Here is a 24818-nt window from a genome sequence, read left to right on the forward strand (position 1 = left end):
AGACTACTCGAAGAAGAAGCATATCAAGAAAGTAACGAGTCCCACGATAGAGCACTGGCAGCTACAGTTGGAAATAATAACAGAAGCGGTACAAGAGCAAAAGAAGGCAATCGAGGCAACACTCGAAGAAACAAAAGCGACATTGAATGTTTTCGTTGCCATGAAAAGGGGCACTATGCGAAAGAGTGTCCACAGCGCAAACAGTCATCCGACAGCAAGCAGACACGGGCAAGTCGAAGTGTTGCGCTGATTTCAACTACAAGCCCCGCAGAAGCAGAAAATAAGCTTTGTTTTCTGCCAGCGAGTTGAGAGGCCTCGAGGCGACAGACCAGCGAGACGCCTGGTTTACCGACAGCGGGTGTTCCATACATATGGTAAGTCGTCGAGAGTGGTTTGCTACTTATAAACTGGAGAGAGACGGAAGAAAAGTCTCACTAGGCGACGACGGTGAGTGTGTGGTAGTCGGAGAAGGCACTGTAAACATCAAGAGATTTGTCAATGGTAAATGGCTGGACGGCTGCATTGAGAAAGGGTTGCACGTTCCAAGCACAAAGAAAAATCTCCTGTTGGTCGGCGTCTGAGCTAAGAAAGGCTATAAAGTGGAGTTTCTCGGAAACGAAGTCAAAGTCTGCGATGGTTCTGACCTGCTGGCAACTGGATTCCTGCAAGAGAATAATATCTACAAAATGCTGATCAAGACAGTCACACACGTCGAGCAGGCCGCCAGTGTAACAACGAGTCTCAAATGTTGGCACGAGAAGCTGGGGCACGTTCATGTAAGGGCGTTAAAGATGCTTGTAGACATGGGACTTGTGTCTGGGATCAAGCTGAAGGAAGGGACGAATTTCCTTTTCTGCGACGCTTGGCAAAGCACATAGGCTACAGTTCAAGAAAAACAAGGAAAGAAGAAGGACCGTGCCTGGAGAGCTGATTCACAGTGACGTCTGCGGTCCAATGTCGGTCAAGTCGCTTGGTGGAGCTCGCTATTTCGTCACGTTCATGGATGATGCCACAAGCTACAGATATGTATACTTTCTACGAAACAAATCTGATGTATACGAGAGATTTCGAGTGTACGAGCGCGCGCTATGGCAAACAAGTTTGGCACTTCCATTAAGGCTCTACGGTCTGATCAAGGAAAGGAGTTCGTAAACGAGAATATGCTGGAGTACATGAAGAAACATGGAATAGCATTTGAGCTATCTGCACCGTACACTCCACAGCAAAATGGAAAGGCCGAGCGGAGCAACAGAACCGTAGTCGAGTGTGCACGGAAAATGCTGCTGGCCCCTGGTCTTCCAAGATTTTTATGGGTGGAGGCCGTCAATACGGCTGCATACTTATTGAATCGTGTCACAGTTGTAGGAGACAACAAAAATACCACATCATATGAAGCTTGGACTGGGAGGAAGCCAGATCTGACTCACGTCAAGGCATTTGGAGCTCAGGCATACGTGCACATCCCAAAGATTTTCACCACCAAGTTTAAGCCTCGGGTCAAGGCAGTTAGTCTTGTGAGCTTCGACGGAGAATCAACGAACTACAGACTGTACGATGCAGCTGCAAGGAAGATAAGTGTCTCTAGGAATGTGATCTTCACCGGACAGCTAGGAGTACGAGAAATGGCCGATGGCGAAACTGTCGTGCTGCCCGAGTTCACAACACTGGTTGAAGAGCATAAGTCAAAAGATGTTTCACAGGATATGCCCAAGGAAGAAGAATTTCCTGGAGAGGTGGCACAATGTACCAACCAGTCTGGAACAAACAAACAATTGGCCGTGGAGATCAACAAGGACACACCGTCACGTATAGGGTTGAGAGAGCGAAGCTCTTTAAAAGCCCCAGTGAGATACCAGGCAAATATTGCTGAAGTTAAAATCCCTGCAACTTTCAGTGAGGCACTAATAAGTGAACAGTCGGAGGACTGGCTCGACGCAACACACGAGGAGCTCAAGGCCCATCAGCGCAATGGTACCTGGTCCGTAGCACCCAGGGATCCAGGTCGACCAACTATCAAATCAAAATGGGTCTTCAAGACAGTCAAAAAGAACGCCAACAAACCAGCTTACAAGGCACGACTATGCGCCAAGGGATTCATGCAGAGGGAAGGCGTCGACTACACCGAGACATTCTCTCCAGTGGTGATTCTCTTAAGCCGCTGCTGGCGTTGGCCGCTCAAGAAGATCTGGAGTTGGCGTCATTCGACGTCAAACAGCGTTCCTCTATGGTGATCTCTCCGAGGATGTGTTTATGGAAGTTCCTGAAGGTGTTTGTGTAAGTGACAAAGGTGAAGAGTCTATAAGTGATAGTGGTGGTTTGTCAAAGAATGATATGTATGTGTGTAAATTGAACAAAGCGCTGTATGGACTGAAGCAGGCCCCGAGATGCTGGAATTTGCGGCTTAAGCAGTTCTTAAGTAAATTCAATTTTATAGAGTGTAAATCAGACCAATGTGTATTTATTGGTAAATTCCAAGAAATTCCAGTGTTTTTGGGTCTGTTCGTGGATGATGGTATGTTGTTGAGTCAGTCGTGTGTAGCCATCGATTTTATTATTTCAATGTTGCGTAATAAGTTTGAAGTTACTGTAAGTAGTGCTGATTATTTTGTAGGTTTGGAGATTAAGCGAAACAAAGACTTGACAGAGATTTATTTAACTCAAACTGTGTACACTCAGCAAGTTTTAAAGGAATTTAATATGAGCGAGGCAAAGGCATCGTCAGTCCCGTTCGATCCAAACGTTATTTTGTATCCAGTTGAAAACGAGAATGAATGTATTAGTAACGTGCCATATCGAGAGGCAGTGGGATCGCTCATGTATTTGGCGGTCATGACAAGGCCAGACATTGTATTTGCCGTTAACGCAGTGAGTAGATTTTTGAGCAGGCATGATCGGTCTCACTGGCAGGGGGTCAAGCGAATTCTTGCTTATCTCGTTGGTACCACGGGCTTCGGAATCAGTTTTAAAGGTTGTGAGAATGATGTCTTAAGCGGTTTTTCTGACGCTGATTTCGCAAATGATATTGAAACGAGAAAGTCAGTAACTGGATTTGTTTTTATGCTGTCAGGTGGGGCGATAACATGGTCCGCACAGAGACAAAAGATTGTGACCTTGAGCACTACAGAGGCGGAGTACGTGGCAGCGGCCACAGCTGCGGTTGAATTGATATGGTTGCGAAATTTGCTAAATGATGTACAGCATCAGTGTGCTCTTCCTACGATACTGTTTGTTGATAATCAAAGTGCAATCAAAATTGTTAAAAATACCAGTGCCCATAAAAGGACAAAGCACATTGATGTTCGACATCATTTCTTGCGTGAGAAGCATAAGAGTGGTGAGCTGCAGGTGTGTTATGTTCCTTCAGAGTTGCAGAAGGTGGATTTGTTCACCAAAGCATTGCCTAAGTATAAATTTGAATCCATGCGAGAGCTTATAGGTGTATGCAAGTGTGAATCGATCGAGTAGTTAAGCATCAAGGAAAAGGAGGAAGTGTTGGTATATTAAAGTGCTTTTCACTTGATGTTAGCTGTGGTGTGCGGGTGTGGGTGCGAGTGAGTGTGTGCGCGAGAGACGCCTGCCTCATTGGATGACCGGATAGGAAAGTTAGTCTGTATGAAGACCTCGACTCACTCTGTAGTACTGTGTTCGATTACGCTCTGCACTGTTTATATTAGCTAGCCAGTCAAAATATACACCCGCTTTTATATTTCTGTTACTTAATCGAATAAACGCTTTTTCTATAAGTTCTTATCTACCTAATTTGGCTTTCATTACCACAACAATAAAAAAAGCAAATAAACCTTTTCTTTTGTACTGATCGATTTACTGTATGTTTGATTGAAAAAAGATAGAAAAATTTTCCATCTGATTTTTTGATTTGAAGCATATAACTTGAAAAAATGTTTTACTGAAAAAGTTGTTGTGTTTTCCTACTATACATCATCTAGCTAAAAAATGTAACTTATGAAAAAAGAGCTGTTTTACCGTAAACTTTGAATATCAAGACCTAATAGTTCATAATAAATCGTTTCAGAACTAGAGAAGTTACTTTTATTTACATAATTGAAATTTTTTTTTATACACTTCTTTTTATTTTGTAGCTGTATAAAGCAATTTTTATGTTAATAAAGTTATTCGTCATTCGAAATTACAACAAAATTTTTATCGAAGTTATACTTCTATAGGCGCATTATGCGCGAGAGTCAGTCAACGATTTTAGATTTTGACCTTGAGAAGAAGTGTGATGAAAGTGGATTTTGCTTGATTCTCCTCCTTCACCTCAACCCCCGTGACGTACTTCCAGTTTCCTCTACACCACATGATATCATCACGCCACATAGTTTTCAAAGAGATTCGAACCTCCGACCATATGTACACTAATCGAGCCCTTGCCCACTCTGCTGTCAACAGTCCCAGTATAAAGAATTTGATTCCCGCATGTTATAGTGTAGTTTGTAACTTATTTTTTTTGTAAATTTTTATTTAATGTATATTAATTAATTTGGTTTAATTATAAATTAAATTAATAAATGATTTACTTAATAGAATAATTAAAAAAAAGAAATTTATTTTTAAACTTGTAAATTAGTATATTTTAGTAAAGTAGCTTTCATATTACGTTATAATCAACATTTATTTACTCATCGTTAATTTGTTACTTTCAAAATACGTAAATAATTGTTTAGGGCTTACATCAACAATAAAACACCACTTGGTTTTCTGGAGCAAAAGGCCGTATGGCCCCTTCTACCTCAACCCCCACCCAAAATAATTCGGGCTTGTGACAAAGCTCCTTCCAACTGCATCCCGTCCTGCAGTGAGAACTCGTGGGAGGAGAGGGTTGTTAGTGGGTGGAGAAATGAAAACTCGTAATCTGCGAAATATGATTTTATATATATATATATATACATATATATATATATATATATGTAAGCTTGAGCGTAGCTAAGCTTGGCTTTGCTGTTGGTAGTTCTGGTAGGAGAGAGTGCGTGAGCAATGTGACTCCGAGCTGTGAGCCTCGTATGATTTGTTGTGATTGTAGTTTTGTAGAGGAGGTTTTGCTATCGACAATTATTTTGATTCAGGTTGGTGTAAAGTGTGCGGTTTAATTGTAATATTTTATTTAGCTTTGCTAACATGTTCATATTATTTTTTATAATACAGTTATTTTACTGCATCTTATGTGTTTTGCTTCAAACCTTCAAAACGACCAATCCAAAATTTTAGCTCTCCAAATTTGTGGCTTATAAATGAATATAATGGAGTTGAAAGCAAAATTTTTGTTTGTTTCGGAGGCTGGAGCTGATAATAGGAGTACTGTTGTAAAGGTGAAGAAGATTCAGCTGCAGGATCAAGAGGAGAGTCTTTTGTTTCCAGTTGATAAGCAGACTAGTGCTCATCATGCTAGGCTTTTCGATACGGCAGTGGTAAAAAATGTCGTCAAAAGTTTGAAAATTAGAAATAAATATTGTAATGTGTTGTTGACATTATCTAACGAACTTAAAGATATATACTTAGATGGCGAAGGTAATGTTGTTTTGTTTGATGAATATCTTGAAGAGGCTAGTTTGGATGTAAACAATGAGGTGACTGTTAATAATCTGAATGTTGATCAATCGAAAAAGATAGGGGTAGAGGAATTTGTGATTGAAAAGTTTAACGGTGATAATTTGAATGCTGGAGTGTGGATAACATTATTTGTTTAGGAGTGTGTCAGGATTGGATTGGATAAGAATAGATGTGTTGAGTTTTTAAGATTATTTTTGGAAAGACCAGCATTGGACTGGTATTTTGTATTTATTAGACAAAATTCTATAATAAATTGGGAAGCGTGGAATAATTCCTTCATTGACACTTTTAATGTGCAGTCCTGGACAGATGTTGAGTATGCGATTGGCTATAAATTTTATAAGGGTTCTTTAATCGATTTTGCTTTAAAAAAAAGAAGGTTGTTGTTGGAGAGTGATGAGACTATGTCTGTAAATACTCAGATTAATATGATTGTAACTAGCCTACCAAGTTTTGTGCAAAATAAATTAGAAAGAAAGTCGATTGTAAATATTGAATGTTTGATGTCTAAATTGAAACAATTTGGTAGGTTAAATGATGAAAATAAAAAATGATGTAAACAAAAAGTTGAGTGAAAAAAAATCTTGCAGGATTTGTGAAAGATTAGGGTTTAAAAATAGATTTCATGCGGAGAGTTTTTGTTATAATAAAGATAGAAAGGGTAAGAATAAAAATGTACGAATAAGTAATAACAATGAGATTCAGGAAGTGGTAGCTAGTAGCGAGCAGGCAAAAAACGAATAGTTGTCCCACTCATTAAGATTAGAATATTGGCAAATGAACGTCCAGCAGTGGGTATATATGACTCTGGATCAAGTGTGTCACTGGTTGGCAATAAATTTCTGAGTAAGGATTTAAATGTTAAGAATGTGATGAGTGGGAGGAATATTTTAAAGGGTGTGGCAGGTTTGGCAAACACTGAAGGATTAGTTATGTTAAAAATTAAAATTGGTAATTTAGAGGAATATTTTCAATTTTTTATTGTTAGTAATGGTGCTATGGATTGTGAATTTTTGTTGGGCTTACCTGAAAGTCAACCGTTTCCGAGAATAGATGATTTGACTGTGTGTGCTAGAGGTTGTAAGGTTTTTTCCAAGTTGGATATTAATTCTGCTTTTTGGTAAGTCTCAGTGCGTGCAAAGGATATATATAAGTTGGCTTTTGTTACGCATCACGGGCACTGGCAGTGGAATTGCTTAACATTTAGATTAAAATCGGCGCCAGCGATCTTCCAGAGAATTTTGGCAGGAGTAATTAGAAAGAATAAGTTGGATTTATTTGCTCTAAATTACATAGATAATATTCTTGTGTTTTCTAAGAATTACAAAGAACATATGATTCATGTTGAACTGGTATCAAAAGCATTAGTAGAACAGAATTTTAAATTAAATAAGAAAAAGTGCCAATTTGCTCAGGAGAGAATTACTTATTTGGGTCATGAAATTGGAGGTAATATGATTAGGCCAATGAATGATAATGTGGAGGCTATTAAGAAGTTTCCTGTGCCTCAAACAAGGAAGCAGGTAAGACAGTTTTTGGGCAAAGTGAATTTTTATTTAGAATTTATACCAAATCATGTTGTTTTACTGAATCCTTTGAGGAACTTACTGAGGAAAGAGGTTGTTTTCTTTTGGTCTGAAAAATGTAAAAAGAGTTTTGAATCGATAAGGGATTATTTGTGTTTGGTTCCTGCTTTGGCAATATTTGATCCAGAGGCCCCAATTTATATTTTCACTGATGCAAGCATTGAGGGAGTGGGAGCAATTTTTAAGTAGCCACAGGAAGATAAATCAATAAAGTCAGTATTTTTCTTTTCGAGGAAATTAACTCCAGCCCAGAAGAATAAAAGAGCAATATTTATTGAATGTTTAGCCATTAAAGAGGCCATATTGTATTAACAATATCATTTAATCGGTAAGAGGTTTATTATTCTTTCTGATCATAGACCTCTGAAGAATTTTAATGTTGAAAAAAGTAAGGATGAAGAATTGATACAAGTTTTGAATTATGTTTCTTAGTTTGACTTTGAAGTAGTATATAACCCTGGAAAGGATAATATTGAGGCTGATTGTTTGTCCAGAAATCCGGTGTTGGATGTTCGCGAGGACTCAGAAGAGGATTCGGTGATTAGGACATCAAACTGATTAAAATTAGAGGATATTAAGGAGAATCAAAGATTGTTGAAAGCGGATGATAAGTGTATAATCAAGGATAATATAATTTATAAGGTTTTAAATAATAAAGAAAAGATTTGGCTGACTGAGGATTTTGGAAGAGTTTTAGTTAAGGATGTTCATATAGATCAGGGACATATTGGTACAAAGCAGTTGATTTTAACTTTTGGACAAGAATTTTATTTTAAAAACATGTATAAACACATGAAATGGATTTGCAAATCTTGTGAAATTTGTATTAAAAATAAGACGAGAATAGGTTGTTTTAAGGTACCTTTATCGCAGCTTGGTCCAGCAAGGGAACTTTTTGAGATTTTGTCTTTGGACACAATAGATGGCTTTAAAGGCAATAAGAAATATTTGCATATAGCAATAGATCACTTTACAAGATTTGTTTATATTTTGACTTCAAAAACTCGAACAGCTAAAGATTTTATAAATTTGATTAGTAAGGTTAAAAAAGAGGGTAATATTCAGGTATTGTTAGCTGATCAATATCCCGGTATAAATTCAACTCAGTTCAAGCAGTTTTTAAAGAAAGAAAAAATAACCATGGTTTTTACAGCTGTAGATTGTGCATTTTCTAATGGTTTACATGAAAGAACTAATCAAACATTGGTAAATAGAATAAGATGTAAAAGTTATGAAAATAGGAATAGGTCTTGGACAATGATTGCAGAGGAGTGTGTTAAAAATTACAACAATACCGTTCATAGTTCAACGTGATTTGCACCGAGTTATTTGTTGACAGGATTTTATGAATCTTTTTTGCCTGATGATATTAGGGATAATGATTTGTCAAATTTGAACAAAAATAGGAAGATAGCTTTTGAAAAATCTAGGAGGATTCACAAGCAAAATAAACAGTACTATGATAGGAATGTTAGGGAAATAGATTATAACATCGGAGATTTGGTTTATGTACAGAGTGGTAATAGATTGAATAAGGGAAAATTGGATACAATAAGAATTGGGCCATTTAAAATTAAAGATAAGATTTCAGACGTTATATTTTTGTTGGATAGCAGGTTTAAAAAGAACGAGTCCAATTTTTTTCATGCAAGCAAACTGGTTCCTCATGGTAGGAGAGAGTGAGTGAGTAATGTAACTCCGAGCTGTGAGTCTTGCATGATTTGTTGTGATTGTAGTTTTGTAGAGCAGGTTTTGCTATCGACAGTTATATTGATTCAGGTTGGTGTAAAGTGTGCGGTTTAATTGTAATATTTTATTTAGCTTTGCTAACATGTTCATATTATTTTTTATAATACAGTTATTTTACTGCATCTTATGTGTTTTGCTTCAAACCTTCAAAACGACCAATCCAAAATTTAAGCTCTTTAAATTTGTGGCTTACATATATATATGTGTATATCTTACTGATATATAAAGCAAAGTCGCTAAAACCGTTGAAATCGCTAACCGCAAAAACTACTGAACCGATTGTGCTGAAATTTTGCATACCGATTTTTGACACTTCCTAGATGGTTTTATTATAGTTTTTATGTTGATAGAGTTTTGAACAAAACCAATAAATAAGCTCTTAGTTCGCTAGCTTTTCACGTTAGTTCAGTAGATTTCGATAGGTGGTGTCGATATAAAATAGAAGCTACCTGCAACATAATTAAATAAGTGTGGTTATAATACGCCGGAGCATCTCGATAACTGATGCAATTATGCTTCGGCAGTTCAACAAGCTGCATGGAGAATGTAGATGAGAGTCTTGCAGCTGGGTATTCCGGTTACGGATGACACTCTTCTCTAAGGGGGAAGGGACCTAGAATTTCATTCACCCTGAATCTCGACGAGTGCGATAGAAAAAAAACTCATTCCAATCGATGACGTCTCTAGCATAATACCAGAAGACATATCTAGCAAGAGCATCATCTGCACCAACTCTTGAGAGTTGTGTGGCAGTCCCACCATCTCGCCTGGTGCAGTCAGAGAAGTTTTGGCTACGAATGTAAGCCGGGGAAAACAGCTCTGAGGGGCACGGGCAGCCACAACGGCTACCTTCTTAGTCATTGCGTCCCCAACGTGCTTACCCACATGTCCGCGTCAAACGATGAGCGGTTGGTCATCCGGAGAACGACCCGAAGACGAGATATTCTCTGGTCAGCGGCGTACCTCCCTCCATCACAGTCTCCGTACATAGAAACTCCCAGGGTAAGAATAAAGCTATTCATAGCCAGCTCTTTATAATCAGGAGTAATAATAAAGAATAGCCTAGAAGTTTCACCACTAGCGCTTTTTAGGGCCATTATAAGTATTTATGTTTTCTACTTCACCATGAATTTTATCGGTTCTTTTTAGGGGACACCTAAGTGTAAACTACTTTGCCAACAATTATATTTTTACTACAATTTCCGGAAGCAATTCGTCGACTAAAAGACTATATTAACTTAAGACGGGCACTATTTAACCAAGTCAACCATTCACTAGCAGACGTCACCTGCGGAGTTGTTCTTCGCAAGGCTGGAAAACCCGGTGACCGACGACCCTATATTACCCTCTTGATTCTAAGCATTTAACCAGGAATCACTGATCCTCTCCAAGGTCTGCGCCGGGCAAACCTATAACAACTTAGAAGGAAAAAAACCTTGAGCCTACGGAACAGCCTCCACTGGACAGTGATCCTCTCCTATCAGGCAGATACGGTACAAATTTTCCTGCATTGCTTTTGTACCTAAAAGTTGTAGTGAGTGGGATTCTTCACCATTTTCTTCTTTGCTTCCCTGAAGTATTTTTAGTTCTTCGTCCAATGTAGTTTCAAAAAACGACGAGCGAATGGCACATCGTCTAGTTCTATTTTCGACCGGATCGATTTCCCCTATAATATCCTGGGAAATATACTCTCCTGATAACCAGCGTGACAGTCTGGTGGCTTTTTCGATCCTCGAGCCGCCCGAGCGCACTTCTCAATTTTTTAATATCTCTTCACAGGTTGGTCGACTTTCCACATCTAGGTAATAATTTTCAATGATCTCTTCGGTCTATGGCCCGTTGTCACTCATCTTACTGTAGATCAGCGGCGCAACAAATATATACATATGTCTTCCTGTATTATATAGTTATCTCGGTGGGGCATTCCACACAACACCCCCATAGCCCCCCCCCCATTCACCCCCACCTCCCCCCCACAAATTAAGGTAAAAACCTGTCATTTTTTCCCTTATTTCGACATATCGCAGTTTTTTCTAACCCCCCCACAGCCCCCCGCGCATTTTTTCATAATCCCTCACCGCCCCTCACCCCCCAACGTCTGCCACACTTCTTTTGGAGACCGTGGATCACATCGTATTTATCGTATTTCTTTAACCTTGATGTGTATGCAGACGTGCACGTGTCGTACATGGATTAGTCTATTATTTTTAATCTGCTTTAATGTTAAATTACTTTAAGACAAAACCGTCTTATCGACACGATTTATCTCATTGTCAAGATAAATTTGAAGTCATAAATGAGTTATAGGGGTTCATTGCGCAAAACATTATCATTATTATATATTGAATTATAAAGTTAACTTTTATATTGTATAGTTAACTGTGTGAGGCATTCCAAGCAACGTTCCACCATGAAGAACCATTTATATTGGAAGTCTTAAGATTATTTAGTCATTCATGTTTTACTCAGAGTCTTTTAAAAAAAAATTTAATTTAATACATCATAAAAATAATATGTCATATATATATTTTTGTACCGTAAAAATGTTTATTTGTGAAGAATGTTTACTAATAAGAACATGTTTTGTTTCTTACAATATATTTTGTTTTCGTCTATTATTCCATATCACCCAGGAGGTAAATGGATGGACTTTATACATGCGAGTGATTCATAACCATTTCATTTATAAAATCTAATACGACCAAAAATCAATTTATATCAATTGTAGTTCCATTTATTTATAAGTAGAAAGTTCTTGGTGCGTTCAGCTTTTTTTTTGTTAGCATTTATGTTAAACTATTTGTAAAATTTTGATGTGTATGTATTAAATTATTTTATATACGAATAAATAATACCAATACATACAAAAATTTAAATTTCATTTAGTTTATCATTCATACAAACCGTGAAAGTTTCACGTTAAGATGACTTATTTGATGTGCCAACTTATAAAGCCCTATTAAATCACGAAGACTTAGGTCTATTCTTATTCTGTTTTAAATTAATGTTGGAATTGATTCAATAGACAAACACAATAAACATTCATGGGGTGTATTGTTAGGCAATTAATTATGTCTATACATATAATAATAATGTTTAAATTATGTTATTATTACTAGATACATTTTAACTTATATTTCAAAACTTTTTTCTAAACTATATTTTCAATATCTAAAATGTTTTCTCTATTGATTCAAACAAAAATTCCATTTTTATTTTTGCATCTCGATGAAGCCACGTATAATTGACCATGAGAAAATAGAGGTCTTTTTAAGTATAATCCTACATTATCAAAACTTTGACTTTGAGATTTCTTTATAGTCATAGCAAATGCTACAAGTAATGGAAATTGTTTTCTATATAAAATAAAGGGTTATGATGAAGATTTTCCAGTATTTTATGTGATTTTAGGTATAAAAACTTTATTCCTAATTTTTTTTCCCGTAACTATTTCACCTTCTATGTGATACTTCAACAACTTAGTAATTCGCAATCGTTTACCGTTACATAATCCGTCTGATATACTCAAATTTCGAATTAACATTACCATTATACCTATTTTTAATTTAAGTTCATGAGGTGGCAAGCCTTTACGAATATCGTTTAACATTTCTACGGGAAAATTTATATAAATATTATCATCTGATTTATCAACACCTTTATAGGTTGCAGTATCGATGCTGTAATAAGTTTTTGTCTCTCCATTTAATTTACTGAAAATTTTATTTATTATGTGAAGTTAGTATTACATTATTACCAAAACAGTTGTTGTAATTACTAAATATTTTAGTACAGACATCATCTGTTATCCAGGATTTAGGAATGTTTTTATGTCCCCTTCTCTAATTATTAACAATAATTTTGAAAATTCTTTATCACTAAAACGAATATTATTTTGTGATCTTAAAATTTTGAAATACTTCCATAAAAAATGATGATTTAATAGTTTTTTCTAGTATCGTAGTTCTATTACCGTTTTTTATAGCTGGAAGGATTTGTCAAAAATCTCCTCCTAATACTATTAATTTATCACCAAAGCAAAGTTTTGTATTACACAAGTCTCTGAACGTACTATCAACGATTTCTAGAACTTTTTTCGGAATCATAGAAGCCTCGTCCCATATAATTCAATTAACTTTCCTTAATTTTTTTTTTCAGTTTTAAATTCTAAGAATACACTCTCAATATTATCCAAATCTAAAAGTAAACGGAAAGTTCTATGACTGGTCATACCTTTTGGTAGTAATACAGATGCAATTCCTGTCCAAGCCATTGACAAAATATTTTTACTACTAAAAAGAATATAGTGAATATAATAAATAAGTATCTTATTTGAGTAGGTTTTTCCGGATCCTCCGGGACCATCTATGAAATATACATTTTGCTCTTGTTCACAAATGGTTTAAAAAATTTTCTTTTGATCTTGATCTAAATTTATGTACATCATATCAAATATTTTATCTTTAAACAGAACGGAAAGTTCTAAAGAAAACTCTTTACGTACCATAATAGTACCTTTTGGAAGGTATGAAAATTTACTGATAAATATATAACTAATGCTTAACCATGTAGATTGAAAACTCTTTTTCCTCACGAAATTCTCGGCACCAACCTCTCCCCACTAACAAATAAAATTGAAAAACTTCTTTCAAGTTAGAACAGTAGGGGGTTGGCGCGCTAAGCGCGCAAGGGAGCGAAGCCCCACTACTGTATATACATATATTTCAAAAAAAAGTCGAACGTGTAGCTGAGTGTAACTCACGCTGAAAAGAAAAAAGGCTTGGGGAGCTTTAATTATAGCTGACTCTATGCTTAAACGTTAGTTAAACATAATTGAAAGCTCTTTTAAGCTGCACAGCTTGTCGTAAAAAAAGAAAAGATCTCAAAAAAAATTAATAGAAATTTAATCGAAACTTTATGCGTGACAACTGTACCTTCCCACTTATGCAGAGTGTATGTAGTAGAGAAACGGATAAATACAATCGTGTTTCTGTGTACCTGCCTACACACAGCTACTCGTCTCCGCTTTTACGCACACGGTCAACACGGTCAAGCTCCATGTTGCTTAAGGCTGGAAAGAGAGCTTATACGCCTTGACTTGGGCTTTGTAAACAAATCTTATACATAGCGAACGGAAAAGAAAATACGTAGTGAAACAACGTTAAGAAGTACAATCTATTAGGAAATCAAAATAAGTTGTTATATAAAATCAAAACAACACGAAAAGCCCAAGCCAATCGAATGTACACAAATTATGTACCTACACAATACATGTAAGCACTTGTTGACTGAAAAAGTGGGACACACGATCCTGCTCTCAGCGACCTATCGACTCTCTCTTGCCACGCGCAAATGTAAACATGCGCAACCTTGAAGAATCGAAAGCGCGCGCTCCCACTACACTTAACTATGTTAAATTAACTAACGTGATAAAATAAAACGCTGAATATCAATAAATATCATCTAGGGAGCGTAAGGCCTCTGTCGAGCACCGAATGCAAGCCACAAGGTTGGGCGCCAGTTATAACGGGGTGTCTATACTTGCTTACGGCTCTAAAAACAATTAATTAATGCGAGGAGTGCTCTGACCGGGACTGTGTTTTTGGGGTTCCGTCAGAGACACAATCACGTTACAACACGGACGAGTCCGGTTTCCCTTGCTTTTGTCTGCTTACTAAGGAGCCAGCTCAGCTCTGGCTTAACTCAGGATGCTCGCACGTCGGTGTTTACGCGTGAGTCCACGGAGGTGACAGGATAAGGCCGATACATGGCTTACAACTCCCTTTTGGACGTCACGATCTCTAAATAAAATCTGTAAATAAAGGATAGCTGGAAGGGCTTCGTGCAGGGAAAGGCTCACGCAAAGTAAGACACAAATATTGTGTGATTATAAGAACGGATATTATATTAATTGTACTGGTACAAAAGCATCTGTGGGTATGTGTGTGTGTGTGTTTTGCTCGATCACCTCAACAGCGAGGCACGTACAGACGGAGAAAGCTTTCTTCTCGGAGCCGATGGCACGCAATAATTCGACAGGGCACAGAGAGAGATTACGTGGCTATCGCGATTTTCACGCACGCACTGCGCTTACCTGGCTTTTTGTAGCCTCGTGTTTACGCTTGTCGACCGAGCAGATGGAATTCTCAGCCAGGTATCTTGCTGACGCGTCGCTTATTCGTAGGCGTAAGGTGGCAGGCGCTAGCTAGGCGATGTGATGGCGAAGCTGTCCCTTGGTAACTTTTTGGTGTGCTTTTCGGACAAGAAACGCTCGTGTGTACCCTACCTATACCTAATCTTTTCTGGCCAAATGGCCTAGAGCTCTCTGTGCTAATACGCATCGCAAGACACTTGTCTCTCCTTTCTCTCTCTCTCTCTCTCTCTCTCTCTCTCGTACACCTTATGACACCCCCCTCTCTCTCCGGCCTTTCTTCCTCGCGCAGCCTAGGTGAGCGTAAACGGCGTGCATGTATTAATAGCCCGTTACAAAATATAACTTCATACTTGGGTACCCAAGCACCCACTGTCCACTGGCTTTTTTTTTCTATACAATGACGGAGACACCGAAAAATTTTTCCAAGACTCAATTTAAAGAGAGCATTAAGTATAATCAATGTTGGTGTCAACCATTATTTCCTTTTGTTTAAGAGTATGCGAATATTCGAAAACAGTACAGATTTTAAAACAAATACGACAGCTTCAGCACATAATACGCAGTAGGGAACAACAAGGAACTGAATTAGTTATGTTAATTTTGGAAGACATGCTAGTAACTGTTTTGTGATGATTTCCAAAATGATTTCCCTATAACAAGAAATTTTTGTTAATAACTAATTATATAACTATTCACACCCAAAATGATGAGAAGAGCCCCCAAGCTGGTTCTTTGAAGAATCAATCAAGCCTAAATTCAATATAATTATTTGTGAATTCAGAAAGAAAAGTTACAGTTCAAATTGTGTACACTGGCACACTCTTTTATGATCACGGAATGTAACTTTTCTCTCTAGTTCGCAACAAATTGTATTGAATTTAAGCTTGATTGATTCTTCAAGATACCAGCTTGTGGGCTCTTTTCATTATTTTGGGTTTAAATAGTTATATAACTAGTTTTTAACAATAATTTCTAATTACAGGTGAGTTGGTGAGGTAGAAATTTTAGATGATATACTGAATGCCCTTAACTGACTTTGGTTTGGTTAACTTTCATTAATTCAACACTGTTTTTTTTTTCTTTTTTTTTTCTTAATCAGCTATTCATTCATCAATAAATTTGTTTTTAATGATTAATCTGTTAATGTTGTGAATCATCGAATTTTCAGTATGACAAGTTTACCAACATGCTTACTGAAGATGTAAATTAACGACAAGTAAAATATTGATCTAAATTGACTTATTTTATAAACAATTATCCACAATTTAATGTACTGGTCATGTTTACTTCATAATTAATTAGTTTGAAATTTATTTCAAGTAAATACCAATTATTGGCTAAATTTAATTTCATTTTTACACATAAAATGAGTATAAATAAGTTATACTTTTAATCTTACTTATAAATACAAACAGCCTAGGTTGATTATGATATTTTCGGTGCATTTTTCAGTGCGAAATTTTTCACAGATCCGTTGTTCGTACTGCTGAGAAATATATTGAAAAAACAAGTACTAACAGTAGGTAAACCATGGAAATTCTAGGACAGTGGGGATTCTAGGACGCTAGCGTAAATCAAAATCCCCACTATCCTAGAATACCCATTGTCCTAGAATCCCCACTGTCCTAGGATCTCCATAGGTTCGCGGCCTGGTGGCAGCAACGCTAGTCCGGTGAGTCCTATAACCCTACTACCTTTTTCGCTTCACTGTGCACATTACTGCGCAGTGGGGGGTTCCTACTATCTCTCACCAAGCACGCCAATATCTCCACTGTTTTCTGCACACATGACTGCGCAGTAGCAACAAACAGTACTTAGGTGCTGTTGTCACAGAGCAGTTCCGCTGCTGCTCTTGGGTGTCGATGCTGCTGACAGGTATCATTGACGTCGGTCTCGCGTGTTGACTTCGTGCTGTCATTAAGATTGTGCATTATTGGACTGCTGCTAGTGTCATCAATGCCGCTCTTGGGTATCATCGATGTTGCTCGGACGTATAGACCTTGTGCTCCCATTAAGTGTGTGCATGATGGTTGTACACTGTAGCTGGTACCGTCGACATTGCTCTTACGTATAACCTTGTGCTGCCATTAAGTGTATACATGGTGGTTGTACTACAGCTGGTGCCATGGATGCTGCTCACAGGTATTATCGACGTCGGTCTCGCGTATTGACCTCGTGCTGCCATTGAATGTGTGCACTGTGGTTGTACTGCTGCTAGTGCTGTCGATGCCGTTCTCGGGTATCATCGATGTTACTCGTACGTATAGACCTTTTGCTGCCATTAAGTGTGTGCATGGTAGTTGTACACTCAAGTATAATTGATTCTTTCCAGGTACATACCCTAAACGGCAACATCGCACAATACTTGTTCTTGGGTGACCAGAGATGGCGTTAGCTCTACATGGCAGCCAGAATTCTGCCTTAAAAGAGTAAGAGAGAAAGAAAAAAGAGAGCAGAGCCATGTAACGCGCGCGAGTGTTTATATTTTTAAACTAGTCTTTTGATAGTACTATTGATATGACATAGTGAAAATTTATCAGTCCCAAACGTTATTCCAACAATATTTGAGGATTGTTTTCTTGTGAAGTAACAGCTGTTTAGCTTGGTTCTTACGCAGCTTTCAGGAAAAAAAGTATTGTTGCCAAATAACCTCATAACAAAATGTATCCCACTCCTTTCTGTAAAATCGTCCTGATAATTGTGTAGTGCAAGAGCTTCTTTTGTCACGATTTTCTAGATTTCTTTCAACGTTCGCTTTTCAGATAAGTAGCTGTCAATACCTGATTACCTTAATTAAGAGCATGGAAATGTATGTAAGTGATTAGATGCTTTGTGTGTATATATTTGATGTGTTACAGGATGACATATCCTAGGTAAACCACGAGCCGGGATTAGTATTCAAAGATGAGTATGATGCAAGATGAAAGATGCTGTAAAATAGTTGTTTGTCATTGATTAGCTGGGATTTCGTTAAAAATTGCTCTCTTCTTAGTCCTGGCTGCACTGTTTTAAACCAACAGATCACTTTTACATAAGTAGTCCGCTTTTTTTCATATCGTAGTTGTCCAATAGTTTTATACTTAATCCCTTACAGTCATTGTTTAAATATGATATTGCATCAATGCAAACTAGTAATGCTTTTCCTCTATGGTGATTAGATTAATTGCTTGAGGCTTTGTCAACAACAAGATAAGAGCATGAAGCTTCGTAGGGGACTTGGATTCTGTGCGTCCCACAAAGAACTTGAGGAAGAAGATGTTGTCAGTAACAAGCTAGGCTAGGCATAAAGGGTATTTTTTCCGATACTGAAGGAGGCCTTGGAAATTTTGGTCAGCCTTATTACAGCTAGCTGCATTATAATGGAGACTTAGGTGCCTGGGGCACGCCAAGAAAAGCCAGCTACGAGGACTACTACCAGCATCGTCACGGGGATAGTTATGGTTCTAACATTACAGACAATGAAGTGATAGAAAAGGGAATTAAAAGGTCATCTATCAGTAAAAAGGTAATTTGTTTTTGAAAATTACTGCAGTAATTATTAAAATTTATTCATGACAAAACATACATAACCGCGTACAGCAAACTATTGTATAACTCCACAACTATGTAGGTGCAGAGACAGGATCAACAACAACCCGCTGCCGCCGGTAAAGCCGGTAATCCCTGCCCTACACACGACGCCTGGCATCGGATCCGCTAATCCCTACCTATAGCCCTAACACTGTTTCGTATTCACCCTGGCCAGAAGACCGGTGGGGCAAGCAAAAAACCCTGGAATTACTCTGAAGGAAAATTCAAACGTAACAAGCACGCTTACCACTAAGCCAATGCTGCTCTAAAATATGAATATTATTAATATCATAATTTTATGTAAACAATAAGGATTTGAACAAATCAGCAGTATAACAATGGATGTCACTCATGTACAATGTGTATACAAAACAATCAATTAATATTGTAATAAAGAATTAAAGCTTACATACTTGTTTCTGATATAAAAATATCTAGATCTACAAACGTCCAGAAACTTTTCCCTTGGTGAATTGATAGCCGTGCGTTCGAAATCGATCATTAAGCTAGTTTAGAAACGTAAATCAGTGATCCGTTGGGAGTGAAGGTTAAAAAAAAATGAGAAAGCGAATTATTACTTCTTAAAAAAATTATATTATACGGCGACTTTTTGCTCTCGTGGTGTGCCAACCTTATGAGGCTAAAAGCCATAAGTCGTGTTCATCGCCTTAATTTGCCCATTCTATTTTGATTCTCTGTCGCCCGCTAATAACACTATCGGCCTTCGTTGGTTGCTGTCATTTGATTGTATACTTTTGACTCATGAGCACATACGTGCTCAGCTAGTAATAATATGTATATCTTTACTATATAACTTTACTATATAACAAATTAAAGGTAAAAACATTCCTGCTTTTCTAATTATGTGTGCTATTATGATTGAACATTTGTGAAAGTGTGAAAGTGAAAGTCATGTAATATTTGATATTAGCCTAATGAGGTTGGTACACCACGCAAGCAAATGTTGCTAGAAAATACATTTTTTAAAGGAAGATTTTATACTTCGTGTAATCATTTTTTTGAATCGTTACCCTCAATGGATCGCTGATTCACTTTCCTCAACCATTTACAAGTATGGACGGCACAAATAATTCTACCCTTGATGATTAAGCTATAAACTGTTTGTATCTTCGAAATAATCTCAATAATCTTGTTTCACATGGCTCAGTGAACCAGGTTGTCCGCTTGTTGCGTAACACTAAAATTGCTGCAAACCCCTGCCAACAGTAACAGGACATAGCAAATAAATGAACATCTTAATAAACCATTTTTCTACTTTGAGCATTTATGAGTGGTTGCTGTGCCCTCATTAGGAGAAATAAACCATTTTTCTACTTTGAGCATTTATGAGTGGTTGCTGTGCCCTCATTAGGAGAAATAGGACTTACCACTCATGTGTATTCGGCCAAGACGGTCGCGGGGGCCCATGGGCAAGAGATTCTTATTTGTGACGAACAGTATTATTTCTAACCATGGGCCCTAAGTCTCAAAAATCCCGATCTTCAGGTCAGATATTTTTGCTTCGTGCCCATGGTATGAAAACTGCTATTTTATTTTTTCTTGATGTTCACTGTAATAATGTATTTTATAACTGTAACAAAAATATTAACACATATAAACTTAGTTCAGTCTAGCAAGTATTAAAAATCTCAACAAATGGATAATATTTCCAGCCACTTTTATGTGTATTAAAAGATCTTATACGTTTGATTTTGTGTCTGTTAAGTATCGATGGTTGATATAATTTGTGATTTTTACAAGTCTATTTTTTAAAACACTGGTTACACTACCAATACAGGAGTTGCTTTAATAATTAAATACTTAATTGATATTTCTACCGCTTTTTCATTGCAAAAACAACAATTAAAATTAATCTATTAATTATTAACAAATAACGAGTGAAATATCTATTTATTAGGGAAACATTTGATCCTGTAGTTTATTATTGAAGTTTGATGAAAAAAATCTTATTCTACCACCAATATCTATTAAAATAGTTAGACAATCGTAAACTTCTATACTTGACCTTGTTAACAACTGTTTTGTAATTTGACCAAGTATTAAACTATGAAGGTGTATTAATTTCAGTTAAGCAAACAAAATACATTCAATAGTGTTTAATACTTAGTATTTGTAAGAAATTATTAAAACATATAGAGCTAACTACAGTTTCATTTAAAATAACTTTGCTTTAATGTTGAAAATTCGTTTAACAATTGGCTCACTTATAAAACATTATTGAAATTGATGTGTTTAAATTAGTTATTGTAATAACCTTTTATCAGTTTATTAAAAAGCATTCATAAAAATCTGATATCTAACGTGCTGTTAGCGTCGAAAATGGATAGTACTCAGTTAGGCAATATTACTAAGCTGTCTTGGTAGGATCTGTTACAACTATAAATCGATAGACTATCAACTATAATAACAATAATAATCTTAACAGTATGATCCGCATACCACTCGGTACAGCACCGCAATGGCTCCTTCACTTCAAGATGAATAAAGAGTGCATATGTTCGCTATCAAAGTAACAATTTTCTTGTAAATAGCTGCGACTGGTGGGTAATTTAATAGACTTGTAGGAAGCTCACGTTAAGTCTGTGGTGTTACAGGAACATTCTCTTTTTGTTATCTCTATATATGTTGAAAGTAGTATAATTTAATAATAAAAATTTTTATACAATTAGCAATAACACTTCGTACTACGATGAAGAACGTTGTGAAATTAAAAATAACAATCAGGATTCTAAAAGAACAAGTTTTAGGTAGTAAAGTAATATCAATAAACAAAGCCATCAGTAATATGACATGCTTTGAAGATACACTGTTACATACGTTACTAAGTAACAAATAGGTTTGGAAAGTAATTAGGTGTATTAGCTCGTTTAAAAAGTAAAACGTAAAAAGACTTTGTTTTTTTTTTCTCTATTGGTGCACAAAATTGTTAAAAAACAATTTTAAATTTGTAAATATAAATATATATAAGTGCTTTTTCGTACAACTGTTACGTCGAAGACGGCGTAGGAGTAAATTTTGTATTTAGGCCTGAGCTTTCGCTCAATAGCCTGGGGACACGACAGCAAGGGTTGAGGATGGAGCACTAGGGTAGGAACAATGTATATGATTACAGAAAGGTTAGCTAGCTACTTGGCCATCAGTATTTGTACCCACGGCGCGTAACTGGCCATTTTACTTGGAGTTGGTAAGTTGGTTCCTTTTTAGGGATGTATAGTCGTTGGTTGCCAGTATTTTACTAGCGACGCACGACGTATAGTTTAAAAATTGGGTTCTTTAAATTCATGGGTTCTTTATATTTCTTTAAACGGAGGCTAGTTGCTTGGCCATCGGCATTTTCACCAACCGGTACACAACTTAGTGGTACTTGATTTTCTTTAAACGGAGGCTAGTTTCTTAGCTATTGGCATTTTCACCAACCGGCACACAACTTAGCGGTACTAGATTTTTATTATTTTTTAATTAAAAATTTTCCTTCACCACCTGCTTGGCCATTAATATCCGGATTAAACGGCACGCAATAGTAGGTTTTACGCGAAGAGAAAAACTATTGGGGGATATACAATAATTAAGTTTGAAGAAAATAATATTACTTACTTTTATTAAAAGAGAAAAAAAAGGGGGGTACAAGTGACTTTCGAAGCAAGATCCGGGTAGCCGGATATAATTAAAATCGAAACTGTGGACCGGATTCTCCAGGTCACGAATAGACTTTGACCGGATTCTCCAGATCGTGTATTTTAGTCTGGCTACTGATCTTGGTGTTTTACCAAGCTGGCCTGACCATTGAATGCATGGACTGGGTTCTCCAGGTCGTATGCATTTAGTCTGGCTACTGCTCTAGGTATACACCCAAGCTTGCCTGACCATTGCTCGTGCAGGAGGTCTTGGGCTTATATAGCCGAAGATCTTGCCTCCTTATCATTGCCACTACGGCCAGAGACGATGAGACGCACATAGGTTCTTAGAATTAGTCTGCATCATCTCGTGGCAGGGAGAGGGAAAGATTTCCTACATGATTTCCGTCTTCCTTTACATATGCTGTTTTGGTTTTGGGGTGTCGCTTATTTGCTAAAGAATATAGTATAGTAACAATACTGGTCCCAGTGCTTGCTTATCGAAATTAGGTCGTATTACAGTTTACGTTATTTTTCGGCTTGGCGTCTCTGGGTATTGTAAGTGTTAGAGAAAGAAAGTGGTTGAAGTGTAGCATGCTGTTGTCAAGTCTCTCTGCATGAACGCTGGCCAATGTGTGGATCAACATCATGGCTCAAGCGTCGGCTTATTTACGACTGGTTAAGACACAGAAGAGGAAAAGGATAGAAAATAATTATTAAGTTTTATCAGGTGATGTCAACGCATAAGGAGGGAGGGAGATGTAGACTAGTTCTTTTTTTTTTTACTCGGTCTCTCCTAATATGTGTGTCACGAAGCCTTAGCTTCGGTACTCGGTGTATGTGTGAGTGTATGTCATTTAGCTTGGTACAAAAACGCGGCTTTATGAAGAGGGTAAGAAGAGGAGGAGAGGGAAAAAAAAGATACGTCGAGCGCAGCCTCGATGTAACACTATGATGGCTGCAGCTTAAAAAACTGTTAAAAATCATCGGTTAATTACATTATTTATACTTACGATTTGCAACTTGGAATAAAATTGGCTAAGAATTACCGTGTTACATAATTTATTACAGGCTTTATTGCTAATTTTTTTAAATATTGATTTCGTAGTTTTTTGATGGTTACTAAAGTCGAAGTAAATATAAGAAAAATTGTGAAGAAAAATTTAGAAAGTGAAACGAAACAAAACAATTTTAGCCGTTTTTTCACTTAATTGAAGACATTTTTTGCTTGCAGAAATTTCTTACCGTAATTAAGAGTGTTTGAGAAAAATAATGAATGAGATGTACAAACGTTAACTTCGTGAGATGCATTCAATGTGTAGCTGCTAGTTTGGAAAAACTATATTTATGCAGAGGTTCTCTGTTTAATATTACAAATGTTGTGCACTTATGATAAAGAATAACTGCTGATGGTAACTGCAAAGACCTTGAGAATGAATTTTATTTACATGCATGGAATTAAGTTGCACTAAACCACCTCACACATAATTATAACCGAGTCTACAGTGGTCTACATATATGTGGGTGTAGTTTGTAGATTACTATAGCTTATCAAAACCTTCTATTTAATAACGTTTTGAAAATAAATAATTACTTGCGTGCCTAGCTATACTCAGTATATAATTTAGAATCAGCCTTACATTGACTCATGAGCATGACAACTGTTAAAGCACCCGCTACGGTCACGCGACTTTTTAAGTTATGACACTTATAACGTATAGACAACACTTTTTGCAATTTATTTTTTTGTCTAACCACGATTACTAGGAGGGTAGCAGTGTCTCAGTAGTCAATTTATTGTTCTTAACTGATTTTATTAGTAAAATAAAGTGGCTAACCAAAAAACTTTCCCTTATTTTTTAGTACCGTTAAAGAAAATTTTCTATGAAATGCACCCTTTAAAATCTACTAATTTCAGAAAAATTTGCCAATGAAATTTGACAATTACAAAAAATTAACTACTTAGATAGTAACCCACCGTCAACAATCACATTAAAAAAAAAAAAAAATCAGTGGACAGTGGGTACTTAAGTACGTATGAAGTTGTACGTCTATAAAATTATATGACAAACAATATAATCATGAGTGTAAAAATACCTTCTATGAAAAAATTTTATGTACAAAGGTGGTGCAATCATCGTATAAATGTGTATACTTATACGTTGATTAGGTATGGTTTCAATTAATCTTTTAATATTAAATAAATTAACGATTACGAACAATATATAAGGGCACAATACAATATTAACAATTTATAGGCTAGGCTGTACAAGATTGTTTGCTGCTATCGAATCTTCCAATTACTTAAAAATAACTTCCTACTGCCTACGTTCATGACATCTCTAACGCCACGCTCACACACTTATTTCTAGTCTACATGAAATACTCAAAATATAATTGCACCTAAAAAATGAAGAAAAACCATCCTGTAGTATCGCTTTCTTCAATACACTAGTAGTAGTAGTTATTTTTTTTTTTTAATTGGTTAAAAGAAATACAATTCATAAAATCCAAAATGTGCAGTGTGGTGTGGTGGCATTATGTAGTGCAGAGGAG

General features: G+C 36.6%; 1 protein-coding gene and 1 pseudogene across 2 annotated transcripts in view; both read left to right on the top strand.

The window, feature by feature from the left end:
• eIF2D (eukaryotic translation initiation factor 2D) overlaps positions 1 to 24818 on the top strand; it is a 256632-nt gene that overhangs the window by 221474 nt on the left and 10340 nt on the right. The window lies entirely within an intron of this gene.
• LOC149373113 (uncharacterized) lies at positions 5259 to 7712 on the top strand (annotated as a pseudogene).

The sequence above is a fragment of the Copidosoma floridanum genome, unplaced genomic scaffold, assembly GCF_036245765.1.
Source record: "Copidosoma floridanum isolate Cflo_tuat_1 unplaced genomic scaffold, Cflo_Japanese_pri ptg000040l, whole genome shotgun sequence".
NCBI lineage: Eukaryota > Metazoa > Arthropoda > Insecta > Hymenoptera > Encyrtidae > Copidosoma > Copidosoma floridanum.